At 38.8% G+C, this 24947-nt stretch overlaps 1 protein-coding gene across 1 annotated transcript in view; it reads left to right on the top strand.

Annotated features, from left to right (window-relative positions):
* LOC129738307 (M-phase inducer phosphatase 2-like) overlaps positions 1-24947 on the top strand; it is a 390510-nt gene that overhangs the window by 296130 nt on the left and 69433 nt on the right. The gene's annotated exons all lie outside the window — the stretch shown is intronic.

Below are 24947 nucleotides of genomic sequence, written 5' to 3'. Positions count from 1 at the left end.
TTTGGCTAAATTAGGTACATAAAAATAATTATATTTTTTTATCGTCAAGTTCATAACTGAGAAAATTTTGGAAATTGTTTGAGATTGTTTATTGCACTGAAGAACCTTCCACTAAGAAAACATCGAAAGAGTCTCCTAGGCATGATCAAAGTTAAATGGGAGACAAAAACAGTAAAACATTATCGATTACCATGTATTTTTTAAATTACTAGACGATTTGTTATCTATTATATTTTCAAATTACGAGGTCATTGAACGTCAATTTAAAATACGACGCAACTTCAGACCATTTTTTTTTTAAATTTTCGTAAAATTCAGCACAAAAAGATGATTTGTTCCTTTAAAAAAACCTAATCTATTTCTAAACGGAAATTTGACACAACCTGAACAATTTTCAATAAATATTCATCAAATGTATAATACAAACAAGTAACGAGATGATTCAGTGCCTGTGGAATTCGAAAACCCGTTACGAAACTTAAGCATACAGTTGCTAATGGAGAAACCTTTCTTGGTAGATAATTTAAAATGGGATTTTCCCTGACACTGCTTTTATTCGTAGAAGTTTCGTTACAATTAGCTGGATCATTGTTGCTAGTAAAAGAGAGACACTGCAGCTAAGTGACAATGTTCTGAGCCGAATGAGAACCTCCCAGCTTTTGGTTTTCCGTACAACTTTGAAACCGAACTGTTGAATCGAACTTTGAAAATCGGAACAATCGCTTCGTAATTGGTTTGGAAATTTTTACCGGTCAGGACATCCCATTACGGTTCTGCTAGTGAACAATTTGAATCCAATGCAATAACATCAGCAGCAACAGATTGACAAAAACTGATGGTATAGCATCAAAGAACCAGGTATCCATAACGGAAATTTGTTCCCGTTTTTTTTCTCTCCTCTCGTTTCGAAAGGTCCGGCACGTTCCTGTCCACGAGATAGTTTTACGATTTGGGGGGCGGTTTTCCAGGGTAATGAGAAATGACAATTGAACAAACCGATTTCAATTCAATCAGGCATTTAAACTTCCAGGGAACCTCCTTAAAAAGATTTTTTTCGCATCCAAAATAGTTCTCCGAAGTTAGAATCTTTTGGCGGTGACAAAAAATCGAAACCCCAGTAAAGCGAAACGAGTCCCCGGTTTACCAATTGGAACCAATTCGAATGGTCGCTTTCAATTGATAAGAGACTCTTCTCCCCGGCAGAAGTAGCCCAATCATTTCAATTGGCTCTAATTTGTGCTCCACTTTTCTGAGGTTGACACTCGGCGTCTTTTTTCTTTGACAGATACTCTTATACGTACATACTTTGGGAAAAAAACATTCGTTCTTTTTAAGAATGTAATTTTTTTTCTCCGTTTTTCGATCGACAATATAAAGGGTTCAATACCCTTTTCCCAAAAGGTTGTCCTTAGGAAAAATCGAGCCCGATTGTGGCGGGTAATCTGAAACTCTTCATCTTCAGTTGACGGCGGCGCTAACAAAGAAACGAAACCCTTATTCCAGGTTTTTTTTTCTCAACTAAATCCGCTGCAAGCAGCATCTCGAAATACCCATCCAAAAGCCGATGCAAAGCAATCGTCGTCAACGTCATCAATCTGTGAAATTTGACCGAGTTTGATTGATTTACACCGATTAATCCCTGTGCGAATTTAGACTATTTTGACTCAAGAGCAGCTTAACTCATTGCGTACCGTATACGAGATATTTCGTTTTTTCACTTGACGTTAGCATACTCTATGAAGCATAACTCAAATGTTATTAATTCAATAAATAATCATTATTCAACAAAATTAAACACCAAAAATATTGTAACTCGAAGTTGCTAAATTTGTAGGATTTGGTCCACAGGTTTCTGAGATATAGAAATCCAAATTTTGGTCTTTCCTGGCTTAGATTTTTTTTGCAGTCTTTAGTGTGTAAAAATGTCTCACAGCAAGGTAGGTCCCTACTGATTTTGATTTCAGAAATGGCTAAACTTTAAAATTGGCATTTTTTTTAAATTTTCAAGCCTTAAACTGTCAAAATTGCCAAATTACGTAGCGTTTGAAGAGCTATTAAATGATGTGTTCTTTTCTATGGCGACCGTCAAAGCTTTTTGTATTGTAAAAATTGTCAAAAATGTCAAAAATTACCGATATAGTGAAAAAGATTAAAATCTTTAAACTGTTGAACTGATCAAAATTTTTAAATTAATTAACTTGTTTTTATTTTATTTTGAAGTTGTTAAAGTTGTCTATTTTTTTTAGATCTCACTCAAAACAAAACGATGATGTCTTTCTATTTTAAGGACGACCGTTAAAAATTAGTTCAACGTAGAGTGGCTCAAATTATCTAAATTTTTAACAATAAGTATTAAATGCCGATGTGAAAAAAAATTTAAGTTATCAAAACCCTTGGATTACTCAAAATTTTGACAAAAGCTTAAGTATTTGAAAATTTTCAAAATATTGAAAATTGTTTTAGCTAAAAAAAAGTTAACATACCAGATTACACAACGAAATCAAAGTGCGTGTTAATCATCTGTTCTTTTGTATGGCGACCGTCAAAAATGAGTTAAATTTTGTAATCAAATTTGTCAAAATTGTTTAAATGGTCTAAATTTTCAAGTTTATTAAAACATTTGATATTTTCAAAATTATTCCTATTTTCACACTGTAAATTTTATCAAAAATTTCAAAACTGATGTACTTATCTTAACACTGTTTCCTTACTGATGAAATGTCAAAATTATCATTGTTAATTCTGTTATCAAAATGTCAACAGAAAAAGGAATAGCCATCGTTTTGCTATAGATTTCGTCTCTAAAATTGTAAACAAAAGACAGAAGAAAAAAAAAACAAACGATGTGGGCACGTTCCGGCGTCGAAAATTGCGATCTGTGTCGCTTCATTCCGCAAATCGGAGGCACAACAAATGGACAGGATTGTTCGTTTGGCCTCGGCAAGAATGGAATCAAAACATCAAACTGTGCCAAAAATTGGCAACGAACGTGTTTTGCTGGACCAACATCTGAGGGATGTTGATGATTACATTTGATGAACAACTGACTTCTGCCGACGAGACACCCCCAGGGAAACTAGAGGTGGCCAATCGTCCAACCAGGCTCCTCATTTCGTCTGTTCCCTAGCTCTCCAAATTTATATCTAAAGGCAACATTTGTGATCTTGTTTCTGCTCTTGAGGTTTTTTTTTGCGCTGTTTTGGAACAGAATAGCCATTTCGCCTGATTGTGCGCCAATTATTGCCGCCTGGAGGCTAATTTCTATAATAAATCGAATCAATTTTCCGTGTGTGTTCTTCGTGTTTCGCCCCTTTTTTTCGTCTCATCCCAGAGGACTAGAAGAAATTGGCAAATCTTAAAATTAATTGATCACTTTACGATTTATGGACCGGGTTCCCGCATTGCTCCCGGGGAGGTTGTTTTGAACCATTCGGCCGATATGATTGGTAAAATTCATTCTGTGGGGAATTCTTTTTCGATAATTGTAACACGATTGGGGCGCTGATGGAGCCTTCCTCGGTAATGACTTTAATGACGCGTGACTAAATCGTGATATTATTACATTGGTGTTGGAAACTCATGGGGTTGAATGAACCAAAATAGGTTTTTCAACTCATTGCATAACTCACGGGAAAGTTTTCAATCATTGTTTGTTTAGTTTAAGCTCAAAATGATTGCAGTTCCAGTTTTTAATCTTCTTAATTTAAAAAACCTCATTCACACCTTCCGCATAGTTTTTTGCACTCGGCTAGATAGAAAAAATTTGAGTGAAGTTGTTTTCGAACAAAATATTGTAAAACATCCCAAAATAAGTCTAAGCACCCAACCGGTTGTTAACGAACAGCATCCGCCTGCCAGGCGGCTTCCCAAATCTGAATGGACGATCTCCTGGAAGGTGGTTTTCGATTTTGTGAATGAATACAAAAGTGGCATATATCAGCGAGAACTGTTGTGCATAAATTTTCTTTCCTCAAAAGCACTTCAACGACGATTAGCCGGTATTTGTTGGTGGCATCTCCAACAATAAAACATGCAAACAGCAACTTCTTCGAGTGCTTCGGCTACAATTATGTTCTGTATGGGGCTGTTGAATAGAATTAAGAACTTTAAAGTGTTCTCACTTGGAAGCAACAAAAAAAATTTAAACCAGGTGCCTCCCAGACAAAGCCGGTCACTGTTTGCTACTTCAGTAGTTTTCTTTCCGTTGGGTCGGAATCCACTCAGTAGTGATTCGAATAAATTACGAACTAATCACAAATCCGAATCTACTGCTGGATGGAGGAACAAACAGCTTAGCAACAACGTCCATTTTCGTTGGGTGCGAACTAAATTTTTCAACCTCAATGCACCCCAACGTTGGTGCCCTGTAATCATCACTTTCGATTTCGATTATCCTTCCCAGGATCGTGACTCGCGCCGACAGCCGGATTCCGGTTTTATCAGCTACCTTCTAACCACTTTCAGTCATCCGTCTGGTTGGACCTCCCCCAGGACTCGGATGATGAGATTGCCCCTAAATTGATATGTAGGTTAGATTTCTCACGGTCTCTCCTGCTCGGTTGGATCACCGTTGATAAGGTTGTTTTTCATTCTGTTTCTCGGATAGCAGAAGGTTCAATTTGAATTGAGGCGCTTATCGTTCGAAACGAGGACAGCAATAGTGGTATTCCGAAATTGTTTGGTTGTTGGAGCCTGGCATATGGGCAAGTACATGCGAGAATTATATCACAAGTAATCGACCAAAAGATCTTTCCAAATTTTGGCCTCCCGATTTTCTTTTTGAATATTTCATCTTGTGCCTTTTTAGACTTAGAACTTGCGTAAAAGTTTGTGTTGTTATTTTTGTTTATCCGTTGATCCGAAATCAGAGGAAAATGTAGCGCCTGACAAAATATTAACCTATAGATCTCGCAGTGTTTTGGAGCATTCACAGCTTTAATCTGGTGACCACGAGTCTCTAACCGCGTGATTACCAAACCCTTTTACTTTGATACTGACTTTGACCAGACCATGATCCTGGCCATCACCTGACTTTGATCTTGCTCTAACTTGACCCTAAACTGATCTTGTGGTCTCGTGACCTTACTCTGACCTGGTTCTGACATGACACAGACCTGACCCTGAACTTACTCTAACCTGACCTGACTCTGATCTGAACCTAATCCTAAAGTAATCTTGAAATTATTCTAACCTGACCCTGACTAGACCTGGTCTTACCCTAACCTAACCCTGATTTTTTTACAATATTGAAGTTTGACTCTAAACCTTAACAGCCGAGTGCTTTTGCAGCCGTGAGTGGGTTCGTTCCACTATAACCACCTTGAGCTTCGTATGCCTGATGTGCCCCTTAGTTTCACCCTATGATACTACACCAAGGTGTAGGTTGTGCTCTTACACTTATACATCGCACCATCTCTACTTTTTCCTTCTCAAGTTCCTCTTGCTGTAGAAAAGATCTACGAGAGTACGAGAGTAGGTCTCACTTTTAAGCCTTGCCATACTGTTATACCGCGCTCTAAGATCGCTTTGCTTTTGATTAGTGGGGTCATACGTCCTGTTCCGTATCAGATTGCACATGATCTGAGCAATTTCGACGATTATATATCGCCATGAAAGTTTCAGGTAACAAGTGCTCTAGCTACGTATAACTCTTTATCCTCAGCCAGAGTGATGTCGATGGGAATCATGTTCGCGATGACAAAAGCTGCATCTGTAGAGATGGTCCTGTATCCACAGCAAACTCGCATAGTTATGAGCCGATGTGAACTCGGTAATTTTGAACTGTTGCGGACAGAGCTCCGACCGCCCTTTCGTATCGTAGTTTCGATAGTGCAACGCCCGCAAGGAGACGTCTCTTGATACTCTTTGGACCATGGCAGTTTCGACGCACTATCATAACAGTATTTGACATGCCCACAAAACCAAAAGCGATTCTCTGACAGTATTCCAAGATATTTCAGCTGCTTCTTCGAAGATGTGGTGTGTCAGTAATCTCCAACTCTTTCGTTGGTCACGAGTAGTACTTCGATTTTATGGTCTGGAGCTTGACTCCATCCGTCTAGATGCCAACCCTTTCTACAGTCCGACCGTTGCAAGGTCGTCTATCTCGATTGTTTCACCGGTGATCATGAGCTCGGTAGTTTCAGCGTTAACACCTCATTATACATGTATTCCAGGGCACAGGTGCAAGTATGGCATCCTGTGGAACACCTGCGGTTAGGGCAGTAGATCGTAACAGCGTTGTTAAAAGCAATTTTAACGTCGATTGTCACAATGGCGGATTGTCGAACACCTGTGACCTTACCTGACCCTGAACTTCCCGTGACCTTACTCTAACCTGACCTTGACTTGACCACACTAGACTCTGACCCCGAATTTTTTCAGTTGGTAACCACAGGTGGTAAATCCTTGTTTACGGATGGCATTCCACCGCGTTCCTCCTCTTTGCTACTCTGGATCCATGGGTACAATAGGAAGACTACTCTCTAAACACCACCTCGGGCTGCAAACCTAGTTCCTACCTCGAACTGTTTAACAAACTATGCTTCAATCGTGGGAGGTCTATTCGCGCTTGTGCGCTCCAAGGCAATACTCATAGACGAGACCACTTTCAGCAAAACCTTTCATCTTAAGACTTGAAGTCTGAACTCTCCTCTAACGACTTGAGAACGACTCTCCTCGCAGTGACCCGAGCTTACCACATAAACCTCTCCTCTTCGCAACTCGTGGCCTGATCTCTCCTCTTACGACTCGAGATCCAACCCCTCATCGCTTCGACTCAAGGTTGACGGACACATACCTATCCTCAAGGCCCGATCTCTCTTCTGGCGACTCGACTTATATCCCTCAACTTTTTGATTAAAGGCCTGATCTCTCCTCCTGCGACTCGAGACTCGACCTCTTACCGTAAAGACTCAGACTCGAGGCCTGACCTCTTCTCTAACGACTCAAAGCCCGATCACTTATCTCCAGGATTCGCTGAGCTGTTCCACAGCTGCTGCCAGTTGGACAAAAGACATCCTCCTCTAGCCAAACCGAGATGGGATGACAGGCGATTACGCAGGTGACTTTCGAGATGGTCTGAAATCCACTGATAACCAGCAGGTCCATTAGCCGCTGAACGCTGCTAAGTCTCTGCAGGTTACACTGTCTTCGCAGGGCCTGCCTCCAGACCACCGCTCCGTACCCCAATATTGACGTGGTCACGCTTGACTGTATCCTCCTCTTGCTACTGCGGATTGCCGACATCATCCGTGTGAGTGCGACCGTGGTCAGTCGACATGATTCGTGAAGCTAAGTCTGTCGTCGATCATCACGCCTAGATACTTAATTGCGCATTTGGACACGATATCACACGGTCCAACTGCAATGGTACCTGTTTGGGGTCAGATCAGGTTAGTGATCAGCACCATCTTGGTTTTGTGGTGCGCTAAACGCAGGAACTTGGACCGCATCCAGCTTCCTCTACCTGGATAGCTGCTGTGCCAAGTAGCATTACCTCCGCTGTCGAGGAGCCTCTCGCCAAAAGAACTACATCATTTGCAAATCCTCCTAGTTCAGCTCCCGATCTTGACCTGATCTTGACCCTGACCTGATGCTGACCTGATCCTGACACGATCCTGACCTGACCCTGATTTTGACCTGACGCTGACCTGATCCACCTGACAACCTGGCTCTGATCTGATTTAACCCTGACCTTGACTTAACCCAATTGGTTGGCCAACCTTATCCTGACCTGAAACAGACCTGCACCAGACCTAACCCTGACCTTATTCTAAGCTTATCCTGACCCTGACTTGACGCTGCCGTGACCCTGACCTTATCAAGCTTCAGTAGTCATAAGCGCTATTTAGAATGATTGGCACGGTCCATCAGGTAAATAAATAACTGAAACTAGGTGCCTTGACCTCCAGCAGGGTATTAAAGCTCAGCAGCCTTGGAAGTGGGTTTAAACGATTAATATGGATTCCGCGGTCCACCGGGAAACGTGAAGCGGTCATAATTTACCGAGGTGATATAGCTGACGCGTTTCTTTCTATTGTAAAGGAGGTACCTTTTAAACGATGACCTTAAGGGTTCATAACCCGCCATTGCTACTTCGACAGAACCGATTCCATGAACTGTTGTCTAAATCAGTAACCTTAACAACAGTTTCCATCGTTTTTTACTTCCAGCAAATGTATAGGAAATCTGGCACATTTTCACATAGATAAGATGCAAGTTTGTCAGGTTCTGCAACCAATAATTATTCCTCAATAACACATCCCACCTGCTTCAACTATCGTGTGAACTTCAAAAACAGACCAACCATAACATTGTTCAAACAAATCAACAGTCTGCTACCGGATTGCATTCCTCGAAGTCGCTGTTTTCGGAATGAATGTGACAAATTTTCTCGCTCTCTCGTTGGTGGTAATGCAACCGAATATTGTTTACCAGTTGCAGCAAACCTTCGCATCGCTCCTGAAAAAGCTTAGCGGCGAACGACTTGACGAAACCTTAACCTGTTGGGTGATCGTCTCGGAAAAATCAATCGATGACGACCATAGCGTTGAAGGACTACTCACTGGTTTCTTTCGAAATAACCCGTTCCAGCGGATTCCCATTATCCTAATTTCTAACGAAAGCTTTCCTTTGAACCTGCTGGATACTCAAAGAAAACCTTCTTTGTTAGTAATACTTCACCCGCATACGAATCGACAACTCTCGGAGAAAACACAGGCGCTACTTGATACAGTTCCAGTAGCAACTCAGACGGTGGTTGTTTTCTGGAGAACCACCTTCGAATATCTGAAATCCATGATAACGGTAATGATTCTGCATAAACTGTATCGAACACTTTTGGTCACAATGCCGGTCGAACCCGAAGGCGATATTAGATGGTTTATGTACATCCCAATTAAAGATACGATAATTGAGCATTTAGAACAAGAATCTTGGAAGCAACTATTTCCATATCAGTTCATGGATCTAAACGGCTTCGAGTTGGAGGTCGCGGCTTGGAATAGTATACCATTTGTATTTAGAAAAATGATTGCACATTCTACAGAAGGTATCGACTATCAGCTAATGAAGGCCATCATCAATCATATGAATGGTACTTTGAAGGTGCACGAAGTTAAATGTGCGGGTTTTGATTCACTGCAGTGTCTAACAAAGCATATTGATTCGTACGTTGAGCAAATACATTTGAACAGACTATTGCTGACGAACGTGGATCTGAAGCGAACAGTTATAGCATTGACTCCATTCAACATGGCCCTTCTAGTTCCAAGCAGTGCTTCTTACACAGTATTCGAGGTCATACAGAAGCCTCTTGAATTATCCTTCATTCTCTTTGTGGTCGGTTTATTGCTTGTGGTTGCGTTGATAATGTTCCGTTATCCAAGCATGTTCGAAAACAATCCTATTCTTTTTTGTTTATTCGACATACAAAGTGCTTCGCTGGATCGAACTACGCGGAAAGAACGCTTTCTACTCATCGGTTTAAAGCTGTTCTGCTTCGTGGTACGTTCGGTTTACGAGAGTTTGATGTTTGCATTGATCGTCGATTGGCCCTACCGACCAGATATAACATCCATTGAAGACCTTCAGGTCTCCAAACTACCCATTTTTGTCAATGGCGAACTGACGTTTTCTAAATTTCCTACCATTCTTGAACCGTTTCGGAACACTTTAACCTTCGTCGAACGGGTCGTGTTCAAGCCAAACGAAGAGCACGTGTATCTACTGTTCGACTCGGACGTGAAACGACTGTCGAAGCTGTGGTCTTTCACAGACAACCGCTACAAGTACGCAGCGCTAGAGGAAAAAATTCACCTAGGATATGGTGCGATCTACTTCGGTTATGAGAACCCGTTCAGCGACCTTTACCGAAGACTTCAACGTCAGCTTTTCGATAACGGTGTTTACCAGTACTGGGAGAGCATATACGAGGACCTGCTGTTACGATACGAACAACGTGCTTTATCTTTATGGTATGACGGTCATGCGACTCCGTACATTTCCCTCGAAGACCTTTGTCCGATGGTAAAGGTCATGCTGGTCTGTTATTTGGTTTGCTGGCTCACTCTTTTGGCGGAACTTGGCTTCTCGCTTGGACGACGCAAACTTTACAAGCACTTCAATTGAATGTTTACGTGAGCTTAACACCGATGAATGTCTGAAGTAACAAACTCTCTAATGTTAATAAAGTATTTCGCCTTTCATCCCGTCTTTTAGTTTGTTTGAATCTTACAATATAAACAGGAACTTTAAGGATATAGTTGAATCCGATAGATCTTTTAGTACCAGTACGTCAACCTGAATCGTAAACTATACTCACTTTAGACTAGGTACGAGAAAAGACGAACGAATAATTCATTCAAACTATCATCTCGCAACGCTTCATTGATTGTTCTTTTCTCAACTCGCTTGATTTCCAATTTCGTAAGTAACTTAGGCTATCCTCTTAACTCGCCTTTAAATTTCAAGCTATTCTTTTAGTTTGCTTGGAATTTTTATCAGTAACTCATCAATAACTCGGGCTGTCCTCTCAAGTCGCATTTTGATTTCAATCTGTCTTCTCAATTCGCTAAATTTCTCATCAATAACTCAGGCTGTCCTCTCAACTCGCCTTCTAATTTAAAGCTGTCCTCTCAATTCACTTGTTTTACATAAATTATTCAGGCTGCCTTCTCAATTCACTTTTCGATTTCAAGCTGTCCTCTCGACTCGCTTGTGTTTTACATCAATTACTCAGGCTGACCTCTAGACTCGCCTTTCGATTTCAAGCTGTCCTCTCAACTCGCTTGATTTCTCATCAATAACTCCGGCAGTCCTTTAAACTCGCCTTTCGACTTCAAGCTGTCCTCTCGACTCGCCTGTTTTTTTCCATCAATTACTCAGGCTGGCCTCTAGACTCACCTTTCGCTTTCAAACTGTCCTCTCAACACTTTTTCCATTAATCACTCAGGCTGTCCTCTCAACTCGCCTTTCGTGTTCAAGCTGTCCTCTCAACTCGCTTGATTTCTCATCAATAACTCAGGCTGACCTCTCAAGACGCTTTTCGATTTAAAGCTGTCCTCTCAATTCGCTTGTTTTTTAATCAATTTCTCAGGCTGTCCTCTCAAATCTCCTTCCGATTTCAAGCTGTCCTCTCAACTTGCTTGATTTCTCATCAATTACACAGGCTGTCCTTTCAACTCGCCTTTTGACTTCAAGTTGTCCTCTCGACTTGCTTGTTTTTTTCCATCAATTACTCAGGCTGTCCTCTCAACTCGCTCAACTCGCTTTTCGATTTCAAGCTTTCCTCTCGACTCGCTTGTTTTTCAATCAATTACTCAGGTTGTTCTTTAAAGTCGACTTTCGATTTCAAGCTGCCTCTCAATGCGCTTGTTTTTCATCAATTACTCAGCCTGTCCTCTCAACTCGCCTTTCGATTTCAAGCTGTCCTCTCAACTCGCTTGTTTTTTCATCAATTACTCAGGCTGTCCTCTCAACTCGTCTTTCGTTTTCAAGCTATCCTCTCAACTCGCTTGATTTCTCATCAATAAATCAGGCTCTTTGCCTAATAAAATACAAAGTTACTGTCTTCGATAAAGTTGTTCAGCTTTCTTACCTAACTAGTGGTCTGACTTAAAGTTTGTGATAGGGCCACAAATTCTTTATCGCAAGTTTGGCTGGTGGTAAAATCTTTGTTTGAAATGCATTTTCCACGAGTCTGACTCGTGATTTTCACTGATGGCGCGTATTTCTTACCACGAGTAGGACTCGTTATTTTTTTACCATGGTTGAAATCCTTTATTGCACATCTTTATGAAGAGCCTCACTCGTGGTAAAAACTTGACACGAGTCTGACCCGTTCGAAAAATTTGTGTGAAAGTCGTGTTCTTAATCCGAGTCAGACTCGGGATTTTCGCTGATGGCACACATTGTAAAACAGAGCACAGATTTTTAAAACGGGTCTGGCACGTAGTTCCAGGCCGCAAGGTAAATTATCGCTCCCCGTTTGAATTGATTCTTTGTTTATTGATTTTTTTTTATTCTAAAATCCAAAAATTCTTAATCTATCATTCCATCAATCTGGCTAGGTTAGACAGATACCTTATCTGTCATATTGGCCAGAAGCGTTACCCGATCTTCGATAAGCATTAACCAGCTAGTTTGGACTCTCATTTTTCAAATGTTGAAAAATTCGGTACATTCAATCTAACATCTAAAAATCGTCATCCACACGTTAAACTTGGAGCAACAAAAAAAAAGTATTCCCATCAATCCAACCATTGTGTACGCGCCATCAACTTCACCAAAGTTCCTCGGCAGCAACAAACAGATTAGGATCTTCCCGGTCCCAGAACCGGGCAACGACGACGGGGCCTCCTGGAGTGCCACCACAGAGAGGCTTCGTTTTCTTGACGTCTTGGCCGGTGATTTCTTCATTGCTGCTGCTCCGTTGCTAAAGAAATATCATTATCATGTAGGAACCTATGTTTCGTGAAAGGTTCCACCAACAGGATGGTTTAGTATTCAAATCAGGCACCGGGCGAGTCTTTTTTTTTGTTGTTGCTCAATTTTTTTCCGCCATTCTGCGAAGACGTGTTCTCTTCGCGGTTAAATATTCTCATATACATAATCTATTGGAAATAATTGCGCCTAGGTTCGTCCGTCTCGCTGAGAATCGCCGCCGCTGCCGCCATGGTTTTTAAAAAGTGAGAAGATGGGAGATGGGCTTCTAATTTGGCGAGAAATTTTCGAGCAACTAAGTATTTAGGGGCGTTTGAAGCGCTCGAAAGTGTGCGATAATGTGGAGAAAAAAGTTGGTACAAAAAAAGCAGAACATGATGACGAGTAACTTTTCTTCCATACATCATTGATCCATCCATTGCTCTCGGTACTTAGAAGCTGTCCGTTCGTTTTTCTTCTCCTAAACCTTGGAATGTGTGCCCACTGTTTGTTGGTCATAAAAAAAATTGAAATGAATAATAATCATATTTGGCTCCCCCCTGCTGATAGCCGACATTCCAGTCGATTGTTGTATTGCCTGTCCGTTTTTGATGCTCAAATGGTGAAGTAGAATTGATGAATGAAAAACAGTTCTTCTCATGATTATTTTTGAACGGGTATTCCTTTAAGAATTCGGAAAGTCCAAGAAGTATTTGATTCAAGGAACTCTTTCGAATAGCTTACAGTTTCACTCTACGTTCTTGCTCCTATTTCACAACTTGAATTATAAATTGTAAAGCTAAATCTAAATTCTTTGAATTTTTTTTTTCTGGACCCTGAATTTAGGTTGGTTTTTTTATCACGAGCCAGACTCGTGAGTACTTTCATATTATCAATTTTTTCTACCAAAAATCGGGCTCCAGATTTTTACAACTGGAACAATTTCTTCACCACGAGTCTGACTCGTGAAATCTGTCAATGAACTTTATTCTCAACCACGAGTCAGACTCATGAGTTCCGTTACAATTTTTCCAACGAGTTAGACTCGTGCATTTTAAATCTGTATTCCAAACTGAATATTTCTGAACCTCCATATTTAATTTTTCACCACAAGCCAGACTCGTGATTTTTGCATATGGTTAAAAATAGTTTACCACGAGCCAAGCTCGAGGTTTGGAGTCTGAATCCCGGAAAAGTTGAAGTGTAAGACTCAGAAATTTTTGATCACGAGTCAGACTCGTGGTTGTGCTTGTGTGGAGGTTTTTAGTCTAGTAGGTCCTCATCTCGAATCTGACTCATGGCTTGTTTTTCTGGTATAAATTCTCTACCACGAGTGAGACTCGTGATATTCGCCCATTAGCAACATTTCCACCTCGAACTGGTCTGTCAATTCTAAACCTAAATTCTGAATCAAAATGTTGACTTAAATTTCGCAATTTTCGCTAAGCTGATAGCTTAGTTATGATTTGTTTTCAATATGGATTTCACCTATGACGGTACAAATCCCAAAAATCGTTGAAAATTACGATAAAATATTTGATCACTTAATTTACAGTACAGGAAACGGTTTCCTTTCGGAGGAAATTTTAACCGAAGCCCTAAAACAATTAACTGCCGGGAGGAAGTCGACGAAGTGCAAAAACGACCGTTGGTCCAACATTAGTGATTTGGTAGATGGAGAGGAGAGAGAAAGCGAGCGAGATGATCGCTTTTATGCGCGTTCGGTGTGGTCTTATCATCGTGTTCTTTTCGTTTGCCCTTTCGTGTATCCGCTCGTTTGCACCGAGGTTGGGGCTCGCCCCAAAACGCACGAGCTAGCAAGGCTCGCCGTGAAAGGCGATTGGGCTCAAGCAACCGATCCAGGCAGGAGAAAGAATCCGAAAGGATGCTGTGCTGCGGGAGGACCGGTTTTATTTTTTTTTTGACTGCTCTCAGAAAATTTGCCGAGAATCGACGGACCAACCACAACAATTCCGACGGATCGGTTCCTTTTTGCTGATGCTGTTGCTATTATTATTGTTATTATTTTGCTTTTTTATTATAGTGGTCTCTTATGCTCCGAGGCTGTGTGATTCCAGTTTTATTATTATTAGCGATCGTGTTATGTTTTCGGTTTGCTTCGCTGTTTTTTTGCTGCATTTCTGTCGCGACGTTTCGGCTCTGGTCGTATTTTATGCGTTGGTCCTTTGGCTGCCGGGATGATTGTTGTGGATCCAGTTGCATTCGGGTTACCATAGTTTGACACGGATCAATTTTTAAGTTTGTGATCTAAACTTGATGGTTTCTAACTCTTTTGTTGGTAATTAGAAACATTATTCACGAGTCAGACTCGTGTTGGTGAAGTATCACCAAAACCACGAGCCTGACTCACGATCTAAGTATCAAAAGCGGAAACCACAAACCTTGTGTGACATAACCACGAGTCTGACTCGCGGTATTTCTCATCACGAGTCTGACTCGTGATATAGAATTTAATTAGCCACGAGTCAGACTCGTGATGAGAAACATGCTCATATCATCCAGTTGCACTCGGGTTACCATAGCTTGGTAGGGTCAATTCTAAAATTTATAACCTAAACTTGAAGGTTTCTAACTCTTTTGTTGGAAATCAGACTCAAGGAACAAACATCAGAAACATAATTCACGAGCCAGACTGGTGATGATGAAGTGTCACCAAAACCACGAGCTTGAATTACGATCTAAGTATCTAAAGCGGAAACTGCAAACCACGTGTTTGATAACCACGAGTCTGATTCGTGGTATAGAATTGAAGTAGCCACGAGTCAGACTCGTGATGAGAAATATGCGCATATTATCGAAAGTTTTCGGAATCTGGTAGCCCCAACTCGAGCGCGAATTCCTTAACGATGCGAAAGGGTATTCGAGAATGAAGATTAATATCGCCTCGTGACCGCGCCTTTGAGAGAACTCCGTTTAAATATTTTCTTTTTTCATCTCCCTCTCGATTCTGTTTCCAGCAACGGTTTCCATCCGAGTTTTGTCGATCTTTGACTGCCATCGACTGAGTTTTAAATTTTAAGAAGTCATTCCCAATAGGTTATGCGGTTGTTTTGTTGAAGAAACCAACTGTTTCCGAAAAAACAACTATTAGTAATCATTCCCAACTGCCACCAGCTGATAACAACTGTTATTTCTCACCCCCATCCAAAACCCTCATAGCTAGTCAGTAGGTCGAAAAAATCACCCCTGAGCCCTGTTGCAGATAACGGACTTTTTCGCTGAAAGTACGACCCACAACCACCCTCCAACGATATATTATATAGATTGCAGTTCCACGTGCCCTAACCGTTATTGAGTGCACAGTCGGCAGACAGAATAGGACGATGCAATTGGAGTTAAAGTGTCTAATTTCTATGAATGAATTTGTTTTCGCCATCCAGAACACCAAAGCTGTGGGATCTCAACGGAAAATTTGCGCACCTGTTTGGGAATTCGGCCGTTGCTGCTGAGGCTATCAGATTTTTTCCGTGCTTCGAAATCAACCGATGGTGTGCTTCATTTCACACAATCCGAATTGACACAACTGAACTGTAAAAAAGACAAAATTGTTTAAAAATTAGAATGTAAGTCGTTGGATTTGCCTAAATTGGTTATTGTTTATAATCAGTTTTTCTAATCTCGAGTTAGACCTTTTTCTTATTGCAGAAACCCTATACCACGAGTCAGACTCGTGGCTAATGGCTGAATATACCGATAGATAAATCTTTATTGCCTATGGTGCCTGTGGTAAAGTGGTAAAAGATATTCCGCCGACTCGTCGATTCTACTGTCACATGAGCTCCCTACCACGAGTCAGACTCGTGCAGGTTTCGGTTTTGACATAGATTCACTATAACGAGTCAGACTCGTGATAAATTAATTTATCTATGAATGGGAAAATTTTGCTTTGAATTTTCCGCGGATTTTTTTACATGGAATATAGCGAAATTTCTAAAAAGAACCAACGCAAAAAAGCCTATGTGTACACTACAGTATTTTCTACGATTTTATATAAAAATCCACAATACCTCATAGATGAAGTACCAACAGTTCAAATAAGCGTGCCATAACTGATAAGATTTTCTTCCCCTCCGCTTCGGGATAAAATCGTCCGCCTTCCAGAACCATTATGTTGGCCAACATCAGCTTTGGCGCACATTTAGAATACTTTTTCAGCAGATTCCATGCGGCAAATAGTCATATCTAGCGCACGAAAATGCGGGGAAATTGTATATGCGCGCGCATTTGTTCGTTACCAAAACGCCTCGGCATCGGCAGCAGGAAGGGGAAGGAAAGCATGGCCCGAACTCACATGCTCCTCGCACCACTTGCTTGCCATGGTGTAGGCATATATCTTGCTGCTGGGTATCACAACCTCGCATTCTGAACCTTAATATCAACAAACCGAGCAACGGACAAAACTGTTAGCTTAGCTAGCTGGCAAGGATGGTGGCGGGCCTTCGTGCGTGAATATGTTTCGCGCAAATCATAAGGGCCCATTCATGCCATATGTCACAGTCAGCCGCAAACGCACGACAAACCCTCTCTACTCCATCGGAGGTTCTGTCTGGCGTTCCCTGGTGCCGTGGGGAAGTTCTGTCAGTTGTTTCTGATAAAGTGTGAATTTTTTCGTTGTTTTTGTTGTTGTATAAGTCCGTTTGCTTCACTCGAAAGTTGTGAAACTCTGTTGGGGAATAAAAATTCAATTTTCGATTTTATTTCTTCGGTTGCAGACAAAACAACAACGATCTTTGCAATATGCCTAGCTAGCGGCTTTCAACAGTTTTTTTAGATGTTTATGTTTTTCATTTCCAAGTCTTATGATGTCATCATCCTCGCCGGAAGCGACAATTGAACAGTCGTTCAATCTCACAGATTGCCGGTTTCGCAGACTGTCTTTCATTCAGTTTGCAAGACAATTGATCTGTCAATTGGACAATCTGACAGCCTGTCAGTCAGTCATTCTATCAGCCGGCCAGTTAGTTACCTTATCAGTTTGCCAGTTTGTTAGTCTGTTATTCTTTCAGTCTACTAGTCTGTCAGTCTGATAGTCAATTGATTCACCAATCGTAAGTCTTTCAGTTATTAAATCTGTCAGTTTGACTATCTGCCAGTCTGTCAGTCTATCAGTCAGTCAGCCTGTCAGCCTGTCAGCCTGTCAGTCTGTCAGTCTGTCAGTCTGTAAGTCTGCCTGTCTATCAGTCTGTCAGTCTGTTAGTCTGTCAGTCTGTCAGCCTGCCTGTCTGTTGCTAAGTTGGACAGTCTGTCATTCTGTCAGTCCGTTAGTCAGTCAATCTATCAACGTCAGTCTGTCAGTCTGTCAGTCTGTCAATCTGTCAGTCAGTCTGTCAGTCTGTCAGTCAGTCAGTTTGTCAGTTTGTCAGTCTGACAGTCTGTCAGTCTGTCAGTCAATCAGTCTGCCAGTCTGTCAGATTGACAGTCTGTCAGTCTATCAGTCTGTCATTTATATCATTTTTGTCTTTTTTGTCATTTCTGTCATTTTTGATCATTTTTATTACTTTTGTCATTTTTGTCATTTTTATTACTTTTGTCATTTTTATTACTTTTGTCATTTTTGTAATTTTTGTCATCTTTGTCATATTTGTCATTTTTGTCATTTTTATTTTTTTTGTCATTTTTGTCGTTTTTGTCATATCGTTCATTTTTGTCATTTTTGTCGTTTTTGTCATTTTTGTTATTTTTATCATTTTTGTCATTTTTGTCATTTTTGTCATTTTTGTCATTTCTGTCTTTTTTGCCATTTTTGTCATTTTTGACATTTTTGTCTTATTTTTTCATTTTTGTCATTTTTGTCATTTCTGTCATTTTTGTCATTTTTGTCATTTTTGTCATTTTTGTCATTTTTGTCATTTTTGTCATTTTTGTCATTTTTGTCATTTTTGTCATTTTTGTCATTTTTGTCATTTTTGTCATTGTTGTCATTTTTGTCATTTTTGTCATTTTTGTCATTTTTGTCATTTTTGTTATTTTTGTCATTTTTGTCATTTTTGTCATTTTTGTCATTTTTGTCATTTTTGTCATTTTTGTCATTTTTGTCATTTTTATCACTCTTTCAGACGATCAATCTGTCAGTCTGTCTGTCTGTCAAACTGTTAGTCTGTCAGTCTTTAAGTCTGTCAGTCTATCAGTCTGTCAGTCTGCCTGTTTGTAAATCTGTCAGTCAGTCCATCAGTAAGTTTTTCAGTAAGTCTGTTAGTCTTTTAGACTGCCAGTTTGTCAGTCAGTCAATCTATCAACTGGTTAGTCGGTTAGTCTGTCAGCCTGTCAGTCTGTCAGTCTGTCAGTTTGTCAGTCAGTCAATCTATCAACTTGTCAGTCGGTTAGTCTGTCAGCCAGTCAGTCTGTCAGTCAGTCAGTTTATTGGTCTGTCAGTCTGTCAAACTGTCGTTGCTCTTCCTGTCTGTTGCTCAGTCGGGCAGTCTGTCAATCTGTCACTCTATCAGTCAGTTGATCTATCAACTTGTAAGCCAGTAAATCTGTCAGTCTGCCAATCTGTCAGTCTGTCAGTCTGTCAGCCTGTCAGCCTGTCAGTCTGTCAGTCTGTCAGTCTGTCAGTCTGTTAGTCTGTCAGTCTGTAAGTCTGCCAGTCTGTCAGTCTGCCTGTCTGTCAGTCTGTCAGTCTGTTAGTCTGTCAGTCTGTCAGTCTGCCTGTCTGTTGCTAAGTTGGACAGTCTGTCATTCTGTCAGTCTGTTAGTCAGTCAATCTATCAACGTCAGTCTGTCAGTCTGTCAATCTGTCAGTCAGTCTGTCAGTCTGTCAGTCTGTCAGTTTGTCAGTCTGTCAGTCTGTCAGTCTGTCAGTTCTGTCAGTCTGTCAGTCTGTCAGTTTGTCAGTCTGTCAGTCTGTCAGTCTGTCAGTCTGTCAGTCTGTCAGTCTGTCAGTCTGTCAGTCTGTTAGTCTGTCAGTCTGTCAGTCTGTCAGTATGTCAGTCTGTCAGTCTGTCAGTCTGTCAGTCTGTCAGTCTGTCAGTCTGTCAGTCTGTCAGTCTGTCAGTCTGTCAGTCTGTCAGTCTGTCAGTCTGTCAGTCTGTCAGTCTGTCAGTCTGTCAGTCTGTCAGTCTGTCAGTCTGTCAGTCTGTCAGTCTGTCAGTCTGTCAGCCTTTCAGTCTGTCAGTCTGTGAGTCTGTCAAACTGTCAGTTCATGCCATATTTGTCATTTTAATCATTTTTGTCATTTTTGTTATTTTTGTAAATTTTGGCATTTTTGGCATTTTTGTCATTTTTGTCATTTTTGTCATTTTTGTCAATTTTGTCATTTTTGTCATTTTTGTCATTTTTGTCATTTTTTGTCATTTTTGTCATTTTTGTCATTTTTGTCATTTTTGTCATTTTTGTCATTTTTGTCATTTTTGTCATTTTTGTCATTTTTGTCATTTTTGTCATTTTTGTCATTTTTGTCATTTTTGTCATTTTTGTCATTTTTGTCATTTTTGTCATTTTTGTCATTTTTTTTTTCTTTTTTTCATTTTTTCATTTTTGTCATTTTTGTCATTTTTGTTAATTTTGTGTTTTTTTTTTCATTTTTGTCATTTTTGTCATTTTTTTCATTTAATTTTTTTCATTTTTGTCTTTTTTGTCATTATTGTCTTTTTTGTCATTATTGTCATTTTTAATTTTTGGCACATTTTTCATTCTTGTCATTTTTCATTTTTGTCACTTTTTTCATTCTTGTCATTCTTGGCATTTTTGACGTTTTTGTCATTTTGGTGTCTTTTTTGTGTCATTTTGGCGTCTGTTTTGTGTAATTTTGGTTTTTTTTTGTCATTTTTGTCATTTATGACAGTTTTATCAGTTTAGTCATTTTTGTTATTTTTGTCAATTCTGTTATTTTTGTCATTTGTCAGTTTTGTCATTTTAATCATTTTTGTCATTTTTGTTATTTTTGTCATTTTTATCATTCTTGTCATTTGGTAATTTTTGTCGTTTTTGTGATTTGGTAATTTTTGTCATTTTTGTCATTTTTTCTGATTTTTTATTTTTGTCAATTTTTATCATTTTTGTCATCTATATCAATTTTGTAATTTAGACAGTTTTGTCAATTTTATCAATTTGGACACTTTTATCATTTTTGTCAATTTTGCAAATTTTATCAATATTGTTCATTTTGTCAATTTTGTCTGATTCGTATCTATGTGAAATTCACGATCTGACTTCTTGTCAATCTGCCAGTCCAACAATCTGTTTTTTTGTGTTTAATTTTCACAAGATCCTTTTTTGAGGTTCGTACAAGAATTTTCCAGGGGATAACTTTCAATACAAAGTCTTCAACAAAAAACCCTTCAAAAGATCTTTTCTAAATGACCACCAGCGAAGAGAAACTCCTTTTCCAAATTCGCTTGAAACCAAGATGTTATTCGCAAAAAGAAAAACCACTTCCTTCTTAAGCTAAGCAGGAACCGGTTACTTCAGCCAATCTCTCTCTTTTCATTTTTTCATCACTGTATTGGACACATCAATTATCACATGCGTGAATGCAACCGTGAATTTGGGAAAGTGAAGAAATGCCGATGCTCAATGAGCCCGACAACAACGGAGAAAAACAAGCATATCTCCTCTTCAGATTTGTTGTTTTTCTCTGTTGGTTTTTTGTTAAAAGATTTACTCTTGGCAAAATGGACTTGTCTTCACTTTCGCCTTCTGGAAAACATTTTTACTTCAAGCGTAGAAACCACCGAGGTTGTTGAAGTTGAGAAGGGAGGAAGGAAAAAAAACGTTGGTCAGGAACAAAAGCAGGAAGTCCGCCGGCATTCTTTTCTACTGCATAGTAGTGCAAATTCGAAGATTGAGATGTCCTTTTTCACGTGCTTCCTTCCTTATTTTTGTGTCCGCCTTCAAAAGAGCTGCGCGCGAACCACACCATCATGGGAGACCGACTGAGCGAAAGATTTTTTTAAGGAAAGAACAAATCTAGGAAGTTCCTCAAAAAGAAGGTCTCCGTCCGTTGTTTGAACAACGGTGTTCGTTTTCTGGTCCGAAAGTAGGAAGAAGGACACCATTTCCAAAAAAAAAAATTACGAGACGAGTCCCGATACGGGTTTTGCGAACAAGTTTTTAACAAGGATATTTCATGCATAATTTCCCGTCCCCTGAGTGAACAGTTCGGCAAAATAAGAGGAAAAAGCGGTAACTGAAATTATTAGAAAAAAAAACTTTTTACGGGACATGGTCTGTTGGTTTCTTCTGGTCCTTGGTTGTTTCATTCAGAGAACTTGTTCCGAAGCAATTCGATACATTTTAAACCACCACCATCGGAAGACCTACCTGATTGAGAATCCCATTCAGGACCTCTCTCAAGAGCGGATTAGTTTTTTTTCGAGTTCTTTAAATTCGATCACTTTTAGCTTTTAGTTTTACAAACAAACTTGATGGACGGTAATCCATTTATTGACGGATTGGCAGATGAAGAGATTTCAAAAGTAAATGGTTGGTGTGAGAAAATTCTTCAGAAAATCTTTTTTTTTGCCTTGTCGGTCCATCGGTTGAACCGAAAATATCAAATGATGGTGGTCTATTTTTTAACGATTTCCCGAGAATTCGCAACGAAAAAGTTTACGGATCGTCATTTGATCCAAAAAATTTCACCGCAAAATGAACACAGTTTAAATTCGGAAAACCTGTTGATAAGATCAAAAGCTCAAGTTAATTAAACTTTAAACAAAATCTCTTGATCCAACTGTGAAAAAAAATGCCCATCGCCTTTCATGGATAGAAACAGCTAAAGAGAGAATTATTCAAATATTCGCAGCTCATTTCCGGCAGTGAATGGAAGCGATCCAAAAAACCCATAACTGTTTACGCGTCACATTTAGAATCTTTATGACAATGTGGACAAAAAAACTGTGACTATTATCGTGCCTAGATTTTCTCATTTGGACGATAAGCTGGTACTGATTCATGAATGGTGGCCGAGCAAGTTTTTTTGCGCTTAGCATTTTCAAAAGTAGAGAAAATGATACGATAAAACTCCTCAAGAGGTTACTATGATACTTCACTCCAGTTATGGTTTATTTGACAAAAATCATAGAAATAACAAAAATTCTCAAAAGACAAAACTGACAAAAATATAAAAAATCTCACTAAAAACTGTCAAAAGGTGACTCAAAAATGGCACAAAATTTGTGTGATTTTTGCGGCATTTTTGAGTGCCACAAACATCACAAAAAAAATTTGGAAACTGTAAAAAATAGAAAAAGGGACCCGTAAATGACACAAACCTTTGTTAAAACCCAATAGCTTCACATGCTTTTATGTTACTTATGTGAAATTATTGGCACCATGGCCGTAGGAACGGGGGGGGTTTTGGGGGTTAAACCCCCAAAGGTTCAAAAATGCCAAGTGAATTTTGTTAGCTAAACATAAAATTTGAAATTTCCAATCAAATTTTGATGAACAACTGAAATGATTCAAGAGTATCAATAGCGTAACATTCTCAACTCCAAAACATCAAAATTTCGTCAACAGTTTTTCAAAAAAATTCTCACATGATGGTAGTAATTCAGTCCCAAATATTGAACCCCAACACTAAGCTTACCATTTTGTCCGGATTTTGAACAGATTTTCTCACTCTATATGAAAAGTCAAACGAAAATTTCAGTTTAGTCCACAGAATTATGTATCTTACTTTGAAATGATTTTTTTAAATAAATTGTGTCGAAATAAACACAAACAATTTTTCGGAAGCCTTAAATAAGATTCTGAATCAGCTGATGTGTTTTAATAAAATAAAAACAGTTTCCACGTTTTTCACATTTCAATTATAATCGATAAATTACGAAATTTTCCTGCAAATTGGCCGGATTGTGGGGAAACAATATGCCTTTATTTCGCAAGGTTTTAGAATAACATTGCCTGCCTTTGCCCAACCCCGATACTTGCGGAAAAATATCTAGTAAAAATTCAGTTAATTATTTTTGATTTTCAATTTGGATCAGTTTCAGTTTTTAAAATTCAAACCATTTTTAAGATTTGGATCTGAAATTTTTATCCTCAATCAATACGCAGAGTTGAAACATAAGAAAGTTTCACGTGTCCTGAATTAAAAAATGTTAAACAATTTCATCATAAACGAATTTATTTTAATTCACAAGTTCAATTGGAAAAAAATGTAAATTGAAAACCATAAATTCAGAATCAAATAAAAGATTTCTCGTAAAGGGTTCTGATACAAATTTCACTTTTCGGTCTCAAATTCTGGAATTAAGATTCAGGTTTTGAATTTGGGTTCAAAATGCAGAATTCAGACTTGAGACTAAAATCGTATTTAGATTTAGTGTAAATTAACGTTTTAAAATCAATAATGATAAAATTTTGTTAAAGAATCAAATCGCAGTCAATCTTTGATTTTTTATTCAAAATCAAAATTTTGAATTCAACTATCTGTTTAGAAACAGAAAACTGTTGAAAATCGCATATAAAAAATAAGATCTGGATTTATTTTAATTTGTTTTTGTAAAATCTAGATTTTAATTTTGAAAACTTTAATCACAGGATCTAAATTATGAAATATAATAAATGATAATTTTGAAACTTGTTTTGTATCCTCTGGTAAAAATTCAGCTAGAAATTTTATTATACATATATTGCAGATTCTTCAAAATCAAAGGTTTTAACTAAAATCTTTACATCAACTAAAACCAGAGTTTACAAGAGTAGAAAATTAACCATTTTTTAACCGTAAACCTAACTTTTTAATTTCATTTATAAATATCTGATACATTTTCAATCATGCTTAAAATGGTCATGTTTATTTATGGTTCAACAGAATGAGCTTGCTAATTTCAATGAGTAAAAAAGTTTTTTTTTCTTTATGAAGCATTCAAAATCCTTTTTTTGTTTAAATTATAGTCGTTTCTACATCATTGTGTCACTCGGGACTTTTATCAAAGATGCAGTTGGCACAACAGTCATTGAAAAACTTATCTGGAACAATTGTTTTAGATGTTTACTCTTGGGTCCGAACTCACAGGCATCATCTCAGGAGGCAATAGACTTACCAACTGAGCTATATCACAAAGCTCAATATTTTTTAAAGCTTAATGAAAAAAAATTGGCAACTCCTAGGACTTATTGAAAAAAAAAACTTTTAATGCAAAACAGCTTTAATGTGAATAATTAGTACTTAAAACATATGTATATGTACATTTTTCACTAATGTATGCATTGTTCGAGCAAAAATGTAATAGGAAAAAAATTGTCACCAAAACCCCCCCCCATGAGCCGGTTCTTCCTACGGCCCTGATTGGCACCAACACAAAACACAAAATGACACAAAATGTCTAAACATGACTCAAAATTGGCACGAAATTGATACCAAAATGATATAAAAATGACAATAATTTCAAAATTGACAAAAGTGATATCCATAAACATCCAAATTTAATTTTAAATTGATACAAAAATGTCAAAAATTCCAAATACAAGTCTAATTCATGGTTATTGGTAGTTTTACAATGAGGGAAGTTTCAAAACAGCAGTAAGAGTTCTAATCGCTCAATTCTATCCTC

The sequence above is a fragment of the Uranotaenia lowii genome, chromosome 1 (genome assembly GCF_029784155.1).
Source record: "Uranotaenia lowii strain MFRU-FL chromosome 1, ASM2978415v1, whole genome shotgun sequence".
NCBI classification, from domain to species: domain Eukaryota; kingdom Metazoa; phylum Arthropoda; class Insecta; order Diptera; family Culicidae; genus Uranotaenia; species Uranotaenia lowii.
The sequence above is the reverse complement of the archived record's forward strand: the minus strand, read 5'-3'. Positions and strand labels throughout refer to the sequence as shown.